Source organism: Oncorhynchus mykiss, chromosome 11 (genome assembly GCF_057628025.1).
Source record: "Oncorhynchus mykiss isolate SJ-2025 chromosome 11, ASM5762802v1, whole genome shotgun sequence".
Lineage (NCBI taxonomy): Eukaryota > Metazoa > Chordata > Actinopteri > Salmoniformes > Salmonidae > Oncorhynchus > Oncorhynchus mykiss.
The window spans coordinates 56,258,562-56,273,471 of NC_143032.1; the positions used below are offsets into that span (position 1 = coordinate 56,258,562).

At 41.8% G+C, this 14,910-nt stretch overlaps 1 long non-coding RNA gene across 2 annotated transcripts in view; it reads right to left on the reverse strand.

The window, feature by feature from the left end:
- The window catches only part of LOC149979634 (uncharacterized), a 237,291-nt gene extending 224,053 nt beyond the window's left edge, over nt 1–13,238 (reverse strand). For both annotated transcript variants that reach the window (XR_016484569.1, XR_016484570.1), the window contains exons 1-2: nt 13,163–13,238; nt 12,733–12,794 (exon numbers count right to left, since the gene is read on the reverse strand). This is a non-coding gene — a long non-coding RNA (uncharacterized LOC149979634). The remainder of the gene's footprint in view (nt 1–12,732; nt 12,795–13,162) is intronic.
- Between the last annotated feature and the right edge of the window lie 1,672 nt (nt 13,239–14,910).

Below are 14,910 nucleotides of genomic sequence, written 5' to 3' on the forward strand. Positions count from 1 at the left end.
TGTTTTAGCCTTTGTGATTTGGCATCTGTTTTCTTTTTCAGGTCCCTTCTTTCCTATGTCATTTCCCATGTTCCTGGGGTGATTGGTGGACTAGTGAGCTACAGGCAAGAATCAGCAATGAATCCCAGTAATGAGCCACCTATGTGGCCACCCCTTGTGGACAGTGACCCAACTTGTCACTCTTACCCTGTGAACACCATGAAACGCCAAGTAACAGAGGTCATTGTAATCTGTCTGGCTTTGTGAATGTTGACCTGTTTAAAGGTTTTGTTTACATCGGCTACCGAGAGCATTATCACACATCCAGAACAGCTGGTCCTCTCTCGTGCATGCTACGGGGTTGCTTGCCTCGAAGCGAGAATAAAAGGCATTTAGCTGGTAGGCTCGCGTCACTGGGCAGCTCTCGTCTGGGTTTCCCTTTGTAGTCTGTAATAGTTTTCAATCCCTGCCACATCTTACGAGTGTCAGAGTAGGTGTAATAGGATTCAATCTTAATCCTGTATTGATGCATGGCTTGTTTGATGGTTCGTCTGAGGGCATAGCGGAATTTCCTATAAGCTTCCGGATTAGTCTCCCGCTCCTTCAAAGTGGCAGCTCTATTCTTTAACTCGATGCGGATGTTGCCTGTAATCCATGGCTTCTGGTTGGGAAATGTATGTACAGTCACTGTGTGGATGCTGTCATTGATGCACTTATTGATGAAGCCGATGACTATTCCTCAATACCATCGGATTACATATTTCAGTCTGTGCTAGCAAAACAGTCCTGTAGTGTAGCATCCGCGTCATCTGACCACTTCCGTATTGAGCGAGTCACTGGTACTTCCTGCTTTAGTTTTTGCTTGTAAGCAGGAATCAGGAGGATAGAATTATGGTCAGATTTGCCAAAAGGGGGTCGGGGGAGAGCTTTGTATGCATCTCTGTGTGTGGAGTAAAGGTGGTCTAGGTTTTTTTTCCCCTGGTTGCACATGTGACTTTCTGGTTAAAATTTTGGTAAAACTGATTTAAGTTTGCGTGCATTAATGTCCTCGGCCACTAGGAGTGCCGCTTCTGGGTGAGCATTTTCTTCTTTGCTTATGGCCTTATAGAGTTGGTTGAGAGGTGTCTTAGTGCCAGCTTCGCTTTGTGGTGGTAAAGAGATGGCTATGAATAATACAGATGAGAACTCTCTTGGTAGATATTGCGGTTGACAGCTTATCATAAGGTACTCTACCTCAGGAGAGCAATACTTCGAGACTTCTTTAATATTAGACATCACGCACCAGCTGTTATTGACAAAAAGACACACACCCCCACCCCTCGTCTTACCAGAGGTAGCATCTCTATTCTGCCGGGGCATGGAACATCTCACCAGCTCTATATTGTCTGTTTCTTCATTCAGCCACGCCTCGGTGAAACATAGGATGTTGCAGTTTTTAATTTCCTGTTGGTAGGACAATCTTAATATTAGGTGATACATTTTATTTTCTAACGATTGCACATTAGCAAGAAGAATGGAAGGCATTGGGAGTTTACTCGCTCGCCTCCGGATTCTCAGAAAGATCCCCGATCTGCGTCCCTTTTTCCTGCGTCTTTTCTTCGCGTAAAAGGTGTGGATCTGGGCCTGTTCCAGTGAAAGCAGGATATCCTTCTCGTCAGACTTGTTAAAGGAAAAAGTTTCTTCCAGTCCGCGGTGAGTATTCGCTTTTCTGTCTAGAAGTTATTTTCGGTCATAAGAGATGGTAGCAGCAACATTATATACAAAATAAGTTAAAAAATAAGTTACACAAAATGCAAAAAAATTACAAAATTGCACAATTGGTTGGGAGATGGTAAAACGTCAACCATGGTTTTCGGCACCATCTTGTCATCTGTTATTCCACCCAATCCATCTCCGTTTCCTGCACCTCAGACCAAGCCAAGGTACCGGCATCTGGGAAAAGGAAGTCGCCATCAGTAATTCCAAGATTCTTCAAGAATGTTACACATCTTTTCATGAAGTTTGTTAGCGGTACGTGGCAATGCGCACAATATATGGTTTGAGCAGATGGGGCTCCAAGCTGAGAGGGCTCCAAGCTGAGACAAACTACACAAAGATTGGGACTATCTTCCATAGAAATGATATAACCACATGACTGGGGGCATCGTCGTCTAGGTCATTTTCTTAGCCATCTTACTCATTGAACCAAAACAATTAAGAATAACTAATTGTTTATGATTAGAACACTTATGAGATCAAGCACAGATTTCAGCACACGATGTCCAGGGGGTGAGCACGCTCTACCATTAGGGGACAGTTTAGTTGGCGCAATGTGAGACGTTTTCCAATTGTTTATTTTAGTAGCGCAAATTGTTCCTGTTCACACAGAAGTGAAGTGCGGACTAATTGAAGGAATGAATCCCGGCCTTATCAGCTGTTGAAGGTGGGGCTTCCAGCGAGGTGTGGATTTCATTGTCCTGTGTGATTGTAGATCCTTCAACTGAAGTTGCGAGAGTGCGACTCCCTGTAGTATGCTGTACCGAAGTTGACTGACTGAAAGGGAACTTATTATTGACTAGGAGAAAGAACGCCATCCCATCTGGTTTATTCTTAATGGGACTATCATTTGTTTTTCAACAGGACTATGACCCAACACACCTCCAGGCTGTGTAAGGGCTATTTGACCAAGAAGGAGAGTGATAGAGTGCTGCATCAGATGACCTGGCCTCCATAATCACCCGAACTCAACCCAATTGACATGGTTTGGGTTGAGTTGGACTACAGAGTGAAGGAAAAGCAGCCATCAAGTGCTCAGCATATGTGAGAACTCCTTCAAGACTGTTGGAAAAGCATTCCTAATGAAGCTGGTTGAGAGAATTTCAAGAGTGTGCAAAGCTGTCACCAAGGCAAAGGGTGGCTACTTTGAAGAATCTCAAATATAAAATATGTTTTGATTTGTTTAACACTTTTTTGGTTACTACATGATTTCATATGCGCTATTTCATAGTTTGATGTCTTCACTATTATTCTACAATGTAGAAAATAGTCAAAATAAAGAAGAACCCTTGAATGAGTAGGTGTGCACAAACTCTTGACTGGTACTGTACATTCTGTCATTGGAAACGTCAAAAATAGCAGCATGAGTAATGTCATCTGCTTCAGACCATCATAATACCACATCAGTCTTTGGCCTTCATTGTCTGGGCAGATTGAGTAATACTCTCTCAACCATGATGACATTATGTGCTAGAGGACTTCAGTGGAGGGGAGGCATTTTAGCCACAGAATGAGAAACCCTTTAGATAGATCGCCTGTAACGGTTTTCTTGAGTTGAAGGAGAGGCGGACCAAAACGCAGCGTGGTTGTTATTCATGGTTCTTTAATAAAGAAGCTATACATGAATAGACTAACAAAACAAGAAATGTGAAAAACCAAAACAGCCCTATCTGGTGCAAACATAGAGACAGGAACAATCACCCACAAAACCCAACACCAAACAGGCTACCTAAATATGGTTCCCAATCAGAGACAATGACTAACACCTGCCTCTGATTGAGAACCATATCAGGCCAAGCATAGAAATAGACAAACTAGACATGTAACATAGAATGCCCACTCAGATCACACCCTGACCAAACAAAACATAGAAACATACAAAGCAAACTATGGTCAGGGTGTGACATCGCCCAGCAGTACTGTTACAAAACACATTGAGGATACTGTATGTAATGCAGTTAGGGGATGACCACTATACAGTATACATTCTAGGGGTGTGGCATCTGCTTTAGAAAACTGGGTAATGCAATGTTGTTTGCCGTGAGTCTCGACATTAATGTCAATGGTGTGCAAGTGGAAATCTTAAGTCATTTCCAATGTTCTTCCGTATTCAATTAATCAGTCAACAGCTTAGCCACTTCATAATTCCTGTCCAACCCCTTAAAGTACAATATGCTCTGAGACTCTAACGAGGGTGAATAAATACAAAGCTGTTGGAAACATGTTTTTAGAACCATTAACAAGATTTGTTTGCAAGTTTTTTGTCAACGTTACGCTCACCCGTGAAGACAAATTTATGAAGCCATATATTTCCAGATGACACATTAATTTCCCACTGCCCAGTTACTAAGACATTAGTGAATATGTTGGTTAACATATGCATGTTCTTACCCAGACCATTTCCACTGGCCCGCCAATTAGGCATAAAGGATGAGATGGTAAGGTTTGCTGGTCACTATGGCAGCTACAAAAAACAATCCTCCTACTGAGTCAATGTGAAAACCTTGAATGTCATCACACCATCCAATGTGCACCCATAAATTGCAGACACGCACGCACAGATTTCAAATGTTCAGGCTTCTGGTGACTACGTCACGCATTTTCATATCTGAGCGAGGGGCCCATCCTGCGGACAGGCTCATCCCCTCAAACCCCAGAGGCAAGAGACAGTCCTCTGACATGTGAGTGCCATCAAGAGAAGCAAGGTAATAGCAAAGATGAAACGGGAGGGCGTGACATACTATTCTGGCAGGAAACTCACTTATCCACACCTGAACACGAGAAACTCAAGAAAATGGGATATAGGAACACCTTTTTATCTTCTTACAAAATGGGTAGAAGGGGAGTTGCAATCTTGATCCCAAATTCTGTTAATTTTGAGTTTATGTCAGAAATAAAAGACAAGGAGGGTAGATTTATACTTGTTAAATGTAAACTGGATAACAAGGAAGTTACATGATTTAATGCATACGCACCCCCAGGGAGTGACATGGTCTTCTACAGGAAGGTGTTTGATTTAATTGCCACAGAAACCACTGGCACTCTTATCTGTGGAGGGGACTTTAACACAATTCTAAACTCAAAATTGGACAGCACAAACCAAAATAGGAAAATGAGCCTAGTTGCCAAAAAGGTAAATATGAAACTGCAGGATCTAGGACTGCTCGATGTATGGCGTGACACCCACAAGACCGATAAGGAATATACTTTTTACTCAGCCCACCACACTGAATACTCCAGGTTAGACTACTTTTTTATGTACAGTGCAGATAGACACTGGCTTAAGGATTGTAGGATCGGGCAGAGCGATCAGATCATAATGGAGTTTACCTTACTCTGCACCTTGATAGCAAACCAAGAAATACTATATGGAGACTTAATACAAGCATGCTGAATGATCCAGCATTCAAGGAATCAATAACGTCAGAATTGAACATCTACCTGGAGAATAATGATAATGGGGAAGTATCTCCTGCTATATTGTGGGATGCAGCTAAGGCGGTTATTAGAGGGAAGATCATAGCCAAATCATCTCTCAAGAAAAAGATTAAAGCACAGAAACTGCTGAAATTACAGGAAACCCTAAGAAACTTAGAACGATCTCATAGTCAACACAACTCTTATATTATGAGAGATTAAAAAGGTAAAACAGGAATGACCAGATTTATAGAGAAGAAGTAGAGAAAAAGCTTAGGTTCCTGAAACAACGATATTATGAAGCAGGCTCAAAGGCAACCAAATTACTAGCATGGAGACTCAGGAAACAACAAGCACAGAATACCATTTTCAAAATAAAAGACACCAAAACAAAAAAGATCACATGCAAATTAGATGAAATACAGAATGCGTTTGAATCATATTACAAAGATCTGTACAAGCAACCAGAGAAGGCAGATGCACAGACAATAGGGCACTTTTTGAACTCACTCGATCTCCCCTCAATTGGGACAGAGCAAAATGATAGACTAACTTCAGAAATATCCACCGATGAAATGTATAAAGCAATATCTCAGCAAAAACCCAACAAGTCTCCAGGCACTGCTGGCTTCCCTTCAAAATGGTTCAAGACCTTCAGAGAACAATTAGTACCTCTACTTAAGGCCTGTTTTAACTGGACTCTGAGGGAGGGGGGTCTCCCACCGTCATGGAGAGAAGCCATCATATCAGTAATCCCAAAAGATGGTAAAGATAAGAATGCAGTTCATATAGACCACAATTCTTAACACATATTATAAACTATATGCATCAATAATAGCCAAAAGAATGGAGAACATAATCCCAGAATTGATCAACGGATATCAAACTGGTTTCATACAAAATAGGCAGACACAGGACAATATAAGGAGAACACTACATGTCATGGACCACATTACTCAGAATAAGACAAGTGCAATATTAATCAGTCTAGACGCAGAAAAAGCATTTGATTCAGTGGGATGGGATTACCTATTCCAAGTTATGGAAAGACTTGGTTTCAACAAAGAAGTGATACAGTGCATCAAAACACTATATTCATGTCCAACCGCTAGAATAAAGATAAATGGACATTTGACACGAACGATAAAATTAGAGCAAGGGGCAAGACAAGGCTGTAATCTTTCACTCACGCTCTTCTCCTTGTACCTAGAACCATTAGGACAGGCAAGAAGACAGGACACAACATTAGAGGGAATAACAATAAGATGCAGTGAACATAAGATATGCATGTATGCTGATGACGTTCTGTTATTCCTTAGAGACCCAGGCTCAAGTGTACCTAGATTGATGGATGTTTTACAAACATTTGGAACATATTCAGGGTATGTGCTTAACGTACACAAGACCCAAGCCCTAGTATATAATTATACCCCACAGGAAGAGCTGAAGAGTAGGTATATCTTCACCTGGACCTCTTCACCCATTAAATATATTGGAGTATATCTACCAAAAGATACACCCAAGCTTTATTGCATGAATTACGATCACATTAACAAGAAAATATATGATGACCTAGACAGGTGGAATTCACTTCCCTTAGATCTTAGTAGTAGAATTGAAACAATCAAAATTAACATCCTGCCAAGGTTACTGTATTTGTTCCAATCACTGCCCATAGAAATCCCGCCTAAACAGTTTAGGGAATGGGATAAACGGATATCAAGGTTAATCTGGAACAGTAAGAGACCAAGAACTAGATATACAACATTACAGTTACCAAAAAACTGTGGGGGTATGGCCTTACCAAACCTAAAAGGTTATTATGTGTCAGCCCAATTGAGACCCCTGGTGTGTTGGTGCAATTCAGAATCCAAATCCAAATGGAAAGACATTGAGACTACTCTGACAGAGATACCCATACAGTCAGTACTGGGAAATAAGGAGATGGTAAAAGAAATATACAATAGACAAAATCAGTGGATTAATTTCTCTCTGAAAACATGGTTTAGGGTAGTTAAGCAAAATAATTTAGACAGAGAGATCAAACTGCTGAGTTGGCCCACATACGACCCCAGCTTCATCCCTGCAACTCGGGACAGCAGGTTTAAACAATGGACGCAGAAAGGCATCACATCATTCAGTACAATTATAAGGAATGGGAACCTAGATAACTTCCAGGACCTAAGTAAAAAACATGGCTTGGATAAACAAGATTTTTACAAATACCTACAATTTCGACACTGTTTCTTAAGGGAGATAAAAGTGACTGACCCCCGAGCACCTCCAAAATTAATCCAAGTATTCACTAACGCGTACAACTTGGGGAGTAACAAAAATACTATTTCAAATCTCTACTTGGGTATTCAAGCCTCAAAGAAACATTCTACAAACTATATTAAAAATAAATGGGAGGAGGAACTTAACATTGAAATAACTGATGAAACACGGTTGAACCTATTAGGGACTCAACATAGCGCCACCAACTCAAGGTCATGGAGAGAATTCTGTTGGAAGAATGTTATATGTTTCTTCATAACACCTAAACTGAAATCAAAACAGACGGGCTCACTACACCCTTGTTGGAGAGAATGCGGTCAATTGAGGGCGGACCACTCTCATATCTTTTGGACTTGCCCCGCAATCGAAACTTCCTGGGGAGAAATAAGATCTAACATTGGAAAAATAATGGGATTTGACATAGAACAAACATTCATTTCTTTGTACATGGGTGAAATACCTGATAACTTACACAATAGAGAAAAGTACCTCTTGAAGGTCCTACTGGCAGCCAGTAAAAAGGCTATCACTAGGAAATGGCTACAAAAAGACCCTCCCACAGTGACACAATGGATAGACATTGTAGAAGAAATACACCACATGTAGGACCTTTGCTCTAAGAACTCAACAGGAGAGAGGTCAAGAATACTGGGAAAAATGGGTTTCGTACTTGGAAAAGGACTAATTCAAAGATGTCAATGTAAAAATATGATGATATGATCATGAAGGTATGAAGTGCACTGTAATTGCCAGATCTTTTTAATTGTTTAATTTTTTATTTGACCTTATTTGTACTTTCTTTGTGTTCCTACAATAAAAACAAAGTACATTTTTTTAAACATTTTTTTATAAAAAATATTTCAAATTTGCTATGGTATTTGTGTGATACATTAAACATAAATTATTGTGTAACATAGCCTATTGTCTTCTCATTCATCCTTGTTAATAATAATCTAACAAGCTAACTTTGGGAAAAACTTTGGATAAAAACAGTAGAGCTGCAACAGATAAGCTTTCATTGGAAGTCTCAATCAAACATACCCCCTGTGTAGTACTGGTAAATATTTTTTATTTTAGTTTCCTTGGGACAATGTTCCCTTCCAACATGAGAGTTACTTATTAATGAGTTTCAGCATCTACCTTTTATTGGCCTATATTACCACTTCATCTGTCTGCGTTTATTGAATATGTAGCCGATGACATCATATTCCACTGTTGAGAGGGGCCCCCCAACTTGGCTTAAAAACCACCCACCATGTTCCCACCAACCCCCCACCTCAGTCATCTACCCACCCATATCCATGTAAGAGAGCATCACTTTCCACCCTGCTACCCGTCTCACCCTTTACCTGTCTGCAGGGACAAGACTTCCCAGATGCTGAGCAATAACTGCTGGCTGGCACAGAGAGGTGAAGTACTGGAAATGAATGATTCAACTTTTTTGGCCCAATATAACCATCATCAACTTACAACACTCACCTTACAAGGATTTAAAGGTGTGGGTGACCAGAAGTGGTGATGTCAAAGAGTAGGGGCCGAGTCAATATTTCCTGAGCTGTACATCCAAAAACGATTCAGGTTGGATCACACTCAGGGATCTTTTCTCTTTCTTTTGCACAGAATACCCAGATGAAAGCATCTTCCTTGGATTTAGGCTGGTCTCAGAGCAGGGCTATGAGCACATGGACTTAGAAGAGCTCTTGTGTGGGCTAGACGCTGACTTCATTCCCCCCAAAGCTAACCACACGAGCCCCATCCATCTTGTCCCCCTTCCCTTCTCTTCCCTCCTATCCAGCCAGAGCTGCTTCCTAACATTACAACCAGGGACTGCAGTTGGGAGAAAAAGATACTCACATCAAACCCATACAATATTCAGTAAAAATGTCTACATTGTAAACTCAACAAAAAAAGAAATGTCCTCACTGTCAGCTGCATTTATTTTCAGCAAACATAACATCTGTAAATATTTGTATGAACATAACATTTTACTTCTGAGACATAAACTGAACAACTTCCACTGACTAACAGAAATGGAATAATGTGTTCCTGAACAAAGGGGGGGGGGGGGGTCAAATGTAACAGTCAGTATCTGGTGTGGCCACCAGCTGCATTAAGTACTGCAGTGCATCTCCTCCTCATGGACTGCACCAGATTTGCCAGTTCCGTGCTGTGAGATGTTACCCCACTCTTCCACCAAGGCACCTGCAAAAAATTTGTGGGGGGAATGGCCCTAGCCCTCACCCTCCGCTCTAACAGGTCCCAGACGTGCTCAATGGGATTGAGATCTGGGCTCTTCGCTGGCCATGGCAGAACACTGACATTCCTGTCTTGCGAGAAATCGCACACAGAACGAGCAGTATGGCTGGTGGCATTGTCCTGCTGGAGGGTCATGTCAGGATGAGTCTGCAGGAAGGGTACCACATGAGGGAGGAAGATGTTTTCCCTGTAACGCACAGCGTTGAGATTGCCTGCAATGACAACACGCTCAGTCCGATGATGCTGTGACACACCGCCCCAGACCTTGACGAACCCTCCACCTACAAATCGATCCAGCTCCAGGGTACAGGCCTCGGTGTAACACTCATTCCTTCGACGATAAACGCTACTCTGACCATCACCCCTGGTGAGGCAAAACAGCGACTCCTCAGTAAAGAGCACTTTTTGCCAGTCCTGTCTGTTTCAGCAACGGTGGGTTTGTGCCCATAGGCGACGTTGTTGCCGGTGATGTCTGGTGAGGACCTGCTTACAACAGGCCTACAAGCCCTCAGTCCAGCCTCTCTTAGCCTATTGCGGACAGTCTGAGCACTGATGAATGGATTGTGAATTCCTGGTGTAACTCTCGCAGTTGTTGTTGCCATCCTGTACCTGTCCCGTAGGCGTGAATTTTGAATGTACAGGTGTTGTTACACGTGGTCTGCCACTGCGAGTACAAACAGCTGTCCGTCTTGTTTCCCTGTTGCACTGTCTTAGGTGTCTCACAGTACGGACATTTCAATTTATTGCCCTGGCCACATCAGCAGTCCTCATGCCTCCTTGCAGCATGCTTAAGGCAAGTTCACACAGGAGTCTCAGAAATTGTAGCCCAAGTAAATGATTCACAGATTTCAAGTAACAGACAAATCTCAACATCAACTGTTCAGGGAAGACTGAGTGAAGCAGGCCTTCGTGGTCGAATTGCTGCAAAGAAACCACTACTAATGGACACCAATAAGAAGAAGAGAGTTGCTTGGGCCAAGAAACACAAGCAATGGACATTAGACCGGTGGAAATCTGACCTTTGGTCTGATTTTGTGTCCAAATTAGTGAGACGCAGAGCACGTAGCAAACCTATACAAGCTACTGAGGAATCCACGCCAGCCTACTTTTTATTTATCTTCCACCCCAATAGCTGGACTCCCGACAGTCGACTGGCCGGTGCTCAGCATGGATCCATCCCCGAATGGGTCTCACCCTTCCCTGGAGAACGGAGCTGTTCTCGAACCAACCAACCAGCCATGTAGATACGTCACTCGCCGTGGAAGTCGAAGAAAGCTTCCTCTGGGACCGGGGGTCTCCTTGAAGATGTTAAGCCCGGAACTGACACAGACCAGAACCGGCTTTGCTGCCCTGGATCCAGAGGTTCCGGCGCCTTCTTCCCATTCGACATTGGATCCGGAGGTACCTGCGTCTTCCTCTCTGGTAATTTCTACCTCAGGTTCAGATCCTCAGAGTTCCCACCTTTATCAGACCGCCTGAGAGACCGGCCCATTCAACATCACCAGCTGTCATCATCGGCAGGTCTATGGTGAGAAACATCATGGTTCCCAATGCAAAAACCCTGTGCTACCCAGGAGCACTGTCACGTCCTGACCTTAGTATTATTTGTTTTATTAATATTTTGTTAGGTCAGGGTGTGACATGGGTGATGTATGTGTTTTCCCTTGTCTAGGGGTTTTGTATGTCTATGGGTGTTCACTAGTCTAGGTGTTATGTATGTCTATGGTTGCCTAGATTGGTTCTCAATTAGAGGCAGCTGTTTATTGTTGTCTCTGATTGGGAACCATATTTAGGCAGTCATATTCCTTGGGTATTTCGTGGGTTATTGTCTATGTGTTAGTTGCCTCTGCTTGCACTTATCATATATAGCTTCACGGTCGTTTTGTATGTTTATTTATGTGTTCTTCATTTCATTAAATAAGAAGATGTATTCATCTCACGCTGCGCCTTGGTCTCCTCCATTCAACGAACGTGACAAGCACAAGCACAGGACATCACAAGGCTGCTTCTGACTGTTCTACGGCAAATGCCAGGGGCTGACACTGGCGTAGTCCATGTGGGGTCAAACGACATTAGCAGGGCTAGCTCGGAACATCTGAAAATGGATTTGTTTAGCACTGATTTTAGCATTAAAAGACTCCAAAAATGGCCAATCATTTCAGATCCAGTACGATAGTTGGGCAGCGGGTGTGAAAGATTCTGCAGACTACTGGCATCTGTCTAAAAGATTACAGTAGTTCTGCTGGAATCACTTTTATAGATAACTTTGACACCTTCTGGAAACAGAAAATACTTTACAGGAATGATGGAGTCCATCCAAATTATGAACCAGAGTGAGTGTAACATTCATATGAAACTTTTGGGGAACTTTGCGGGAATCTTGGAGGGTTCGGGTTCACGTATTTTGGCCTGGTGGGAGATCTGTCAACGTGCCCTTGAGCAGGACATTGACCATGGATGCTTCTGTGTGTCGCTCTGAATGGGAGTCTATTGGATGACTGGTATGATGTAGTTGTTGAGCGGCTTCACTGCAAGTATGCTGTATGTTTCGGATATTCAATAAAAAGTTTTAAAAAATAAAACATTCATAGGAAACTCTGAAACTCACTTAGATAATACCTTTAATGATACAGTGGTAGCAATACATGGTTATAACATCTACCGAAAAGACAGTAATGCCAGCAGGGGCGGTGTTGCGGTCTACATTCAGAACCACATTCCTGTAAAGCTTAGAGACAATCTAATGTTAACCTTTCTGATCTCCCCATCCCGGATCCGGGATCGTGAATACAGACTCAAGCTCATTACCATAACGCAACGTTAACTATTCATGAAAATCGCAAATGAAATGAAATAAATATGCTAGCTCTCAAGCTTAGCCTTTTGTTAACAACACTGTCATCTCAGATTTTCAAAATATGCTTCTCAACCATTGCAAAACAAGCATTTGTGTAACAGTATTGATGGCTAACGTAGCATTTAGCATTAGCATTCAGCTGGCAACATTTACACAAAAAAACAGAAAAGCATTCAAATAAAATCATTTACCTTTGAAGAACTTCAGATGTTTTCAATGAGGAGACTCTCAGATAGCAAATGTTCAGTTTTTCCTGAAAGATTATTTGTTTAGGACAAATCGCTCCGTTTTCTGCGTCACGTTTAGCTATGAAAAAACCCCTGTATCCAGGATTGTGGATTGTGTAAATTAGCATAACACAACGTTAACTATTCATGAAAATCGCAAATGAAATGAAATAAATATGCCATCTCTCAAGCTTAGCCTTTTGTAAACAACACTGTCATCTCAGATTTTCAAAATATGCTTCTCAACCATAGGAAAACAATCATTTGTGTAAAAGTAGCTAGCTAGCGTTAGCATTTAGCGTTAGCATTTAGCGTTAGCATTTAGCGTTAGCATTAGCATCCAGCACGCAACATTTCAACAAAAACATAAAAGCCTTCAAATAAAATCATTTACCTTTGAAGAACTTCTGATGTTTTCAATGAGGATACTCTCAGTTAGATAGCAGATGCTCAGTTTTTCCAAAAAGATTCTTTGTGTATTAGAAATACAGTGCCTTGCGAAAGTATTCGGCCCCCTTGAACTTTGCGACCTTTTGCCACATTTCAGGCTTCAAACATAAAGATATAAAACTGTATTTTTTTTGTGAAGAATCAACAACAAGTGGGACACAATCATGAAGTGGAACGACATTTATTGGATATTTCAAACTTTTTTAACAAATCAAAAACTGAAAAATTGGGCGTGCAAAATTATTCAGCCCCTTTACTTTCAGTGCAGCAAACTATCTCCAGAAGTTCAGTGAGGATCTCTGAATGATCCAATGTTGACCTAAATGACTAATGATGATAAATACAATCCACCTGTGTGTAATCAAGTCTCCGTATAAATGCACCTGCACTGTGATAGTCTCAGAGGTCCGTTAAAAGCGCAGAGAGCATCATGAAGAACAAGGAACACACCAGGCAGGTCCGAGATACTGTTGTGAAGAAGTTTAAAGCCGGATTTTGATACAAAAAGATTTCCCAAGCTTTAAACATCACAAGGAGCACTGTGCAAGCGATAATATTGAAATGGAAGGAGTATCAGACCACTGCAAATCTACCAAGACCTGGCCGTCCCTCTAAACCTTCAGCTCATACAAGGAGAAGACTGATCAGAGATGCAGCCAAGAGGCCCATGATCACTCTGGATGAACTGCAGAGATCTACAGCTGAGGTGGGAGACTCTGTCCATAGGACAACAATCAGTCGTATATTGCACAAATCTGGCCTTTATGGAAGAGTGGCAAGAAGAAAGCCATTTCTTAAAAATATCCATGAAAACTGTTGTTCAAAGTTTGCCACAAGCCACCTGGGAGACACATCAAACATGTGGAAGAAGGTGCTCTGGTCAGATGAAACCAAAATTGAACTTTTTGGCAACAATACAAAACGTTATGTTTGGCGTAAAAGCAACACAGCTGAACACACCATCCCCACTGTCAAACATGGTGGTGGCAGCATCATGGTTTGGGCCTGCTTTTCTTCAGCAGGGACAGGGAAGATGGTTAAAATTGATGGGAAGATGGATAGAGCCAAATACAGGACCATTCTGAAAGAAAACCTGATGGAGTCTGCAAAAGACCTGAGACTGGGACGGAGATTTGTCTTCCAACAAGACAATGATCCAAAACATAAAGCAAAATCTGCAATGGAATGGTTCAAAAATAAACATATCCAGGTGTTAGAATGGCCAAGTCAAAGTCCAGACCTGAATCCAATCGAGAATCTGTGGAAAGAACTGAAAACTGCTGTTCACAAATGCTCTCCATCCAACCTCACTGAGCTCGAGCTGTTTTGCAAGGAGGAATGGGAAAAAATTTCAGTCTCTCGATGTGCAAAACTGATAGAGACATACCCCAATCGACTTACAGCTGTAATCGCAGCAAAAGGTGGCGCTACAAAGTATTAACTTAAGGGGGCTGAATAATTTTGCACGCCCAATTTTTCAGTTTTTGATTTGTTAAAAAAGTTTGAAATATCCAATAAATGTCATTCCACTTCATGATTGTGTCCCACTTGTTGTTGATTCTTCACAAAAAAATACAGTTTTATATCTTTTTGTTTGAAGCCTGAAATGTGGCAAAAGGTCGCAAAGTTCAAGGGGGCCGAATACTTTCGCAAGGCACTGTAGCTCCGTTTTATACATCACATTTGGCTACC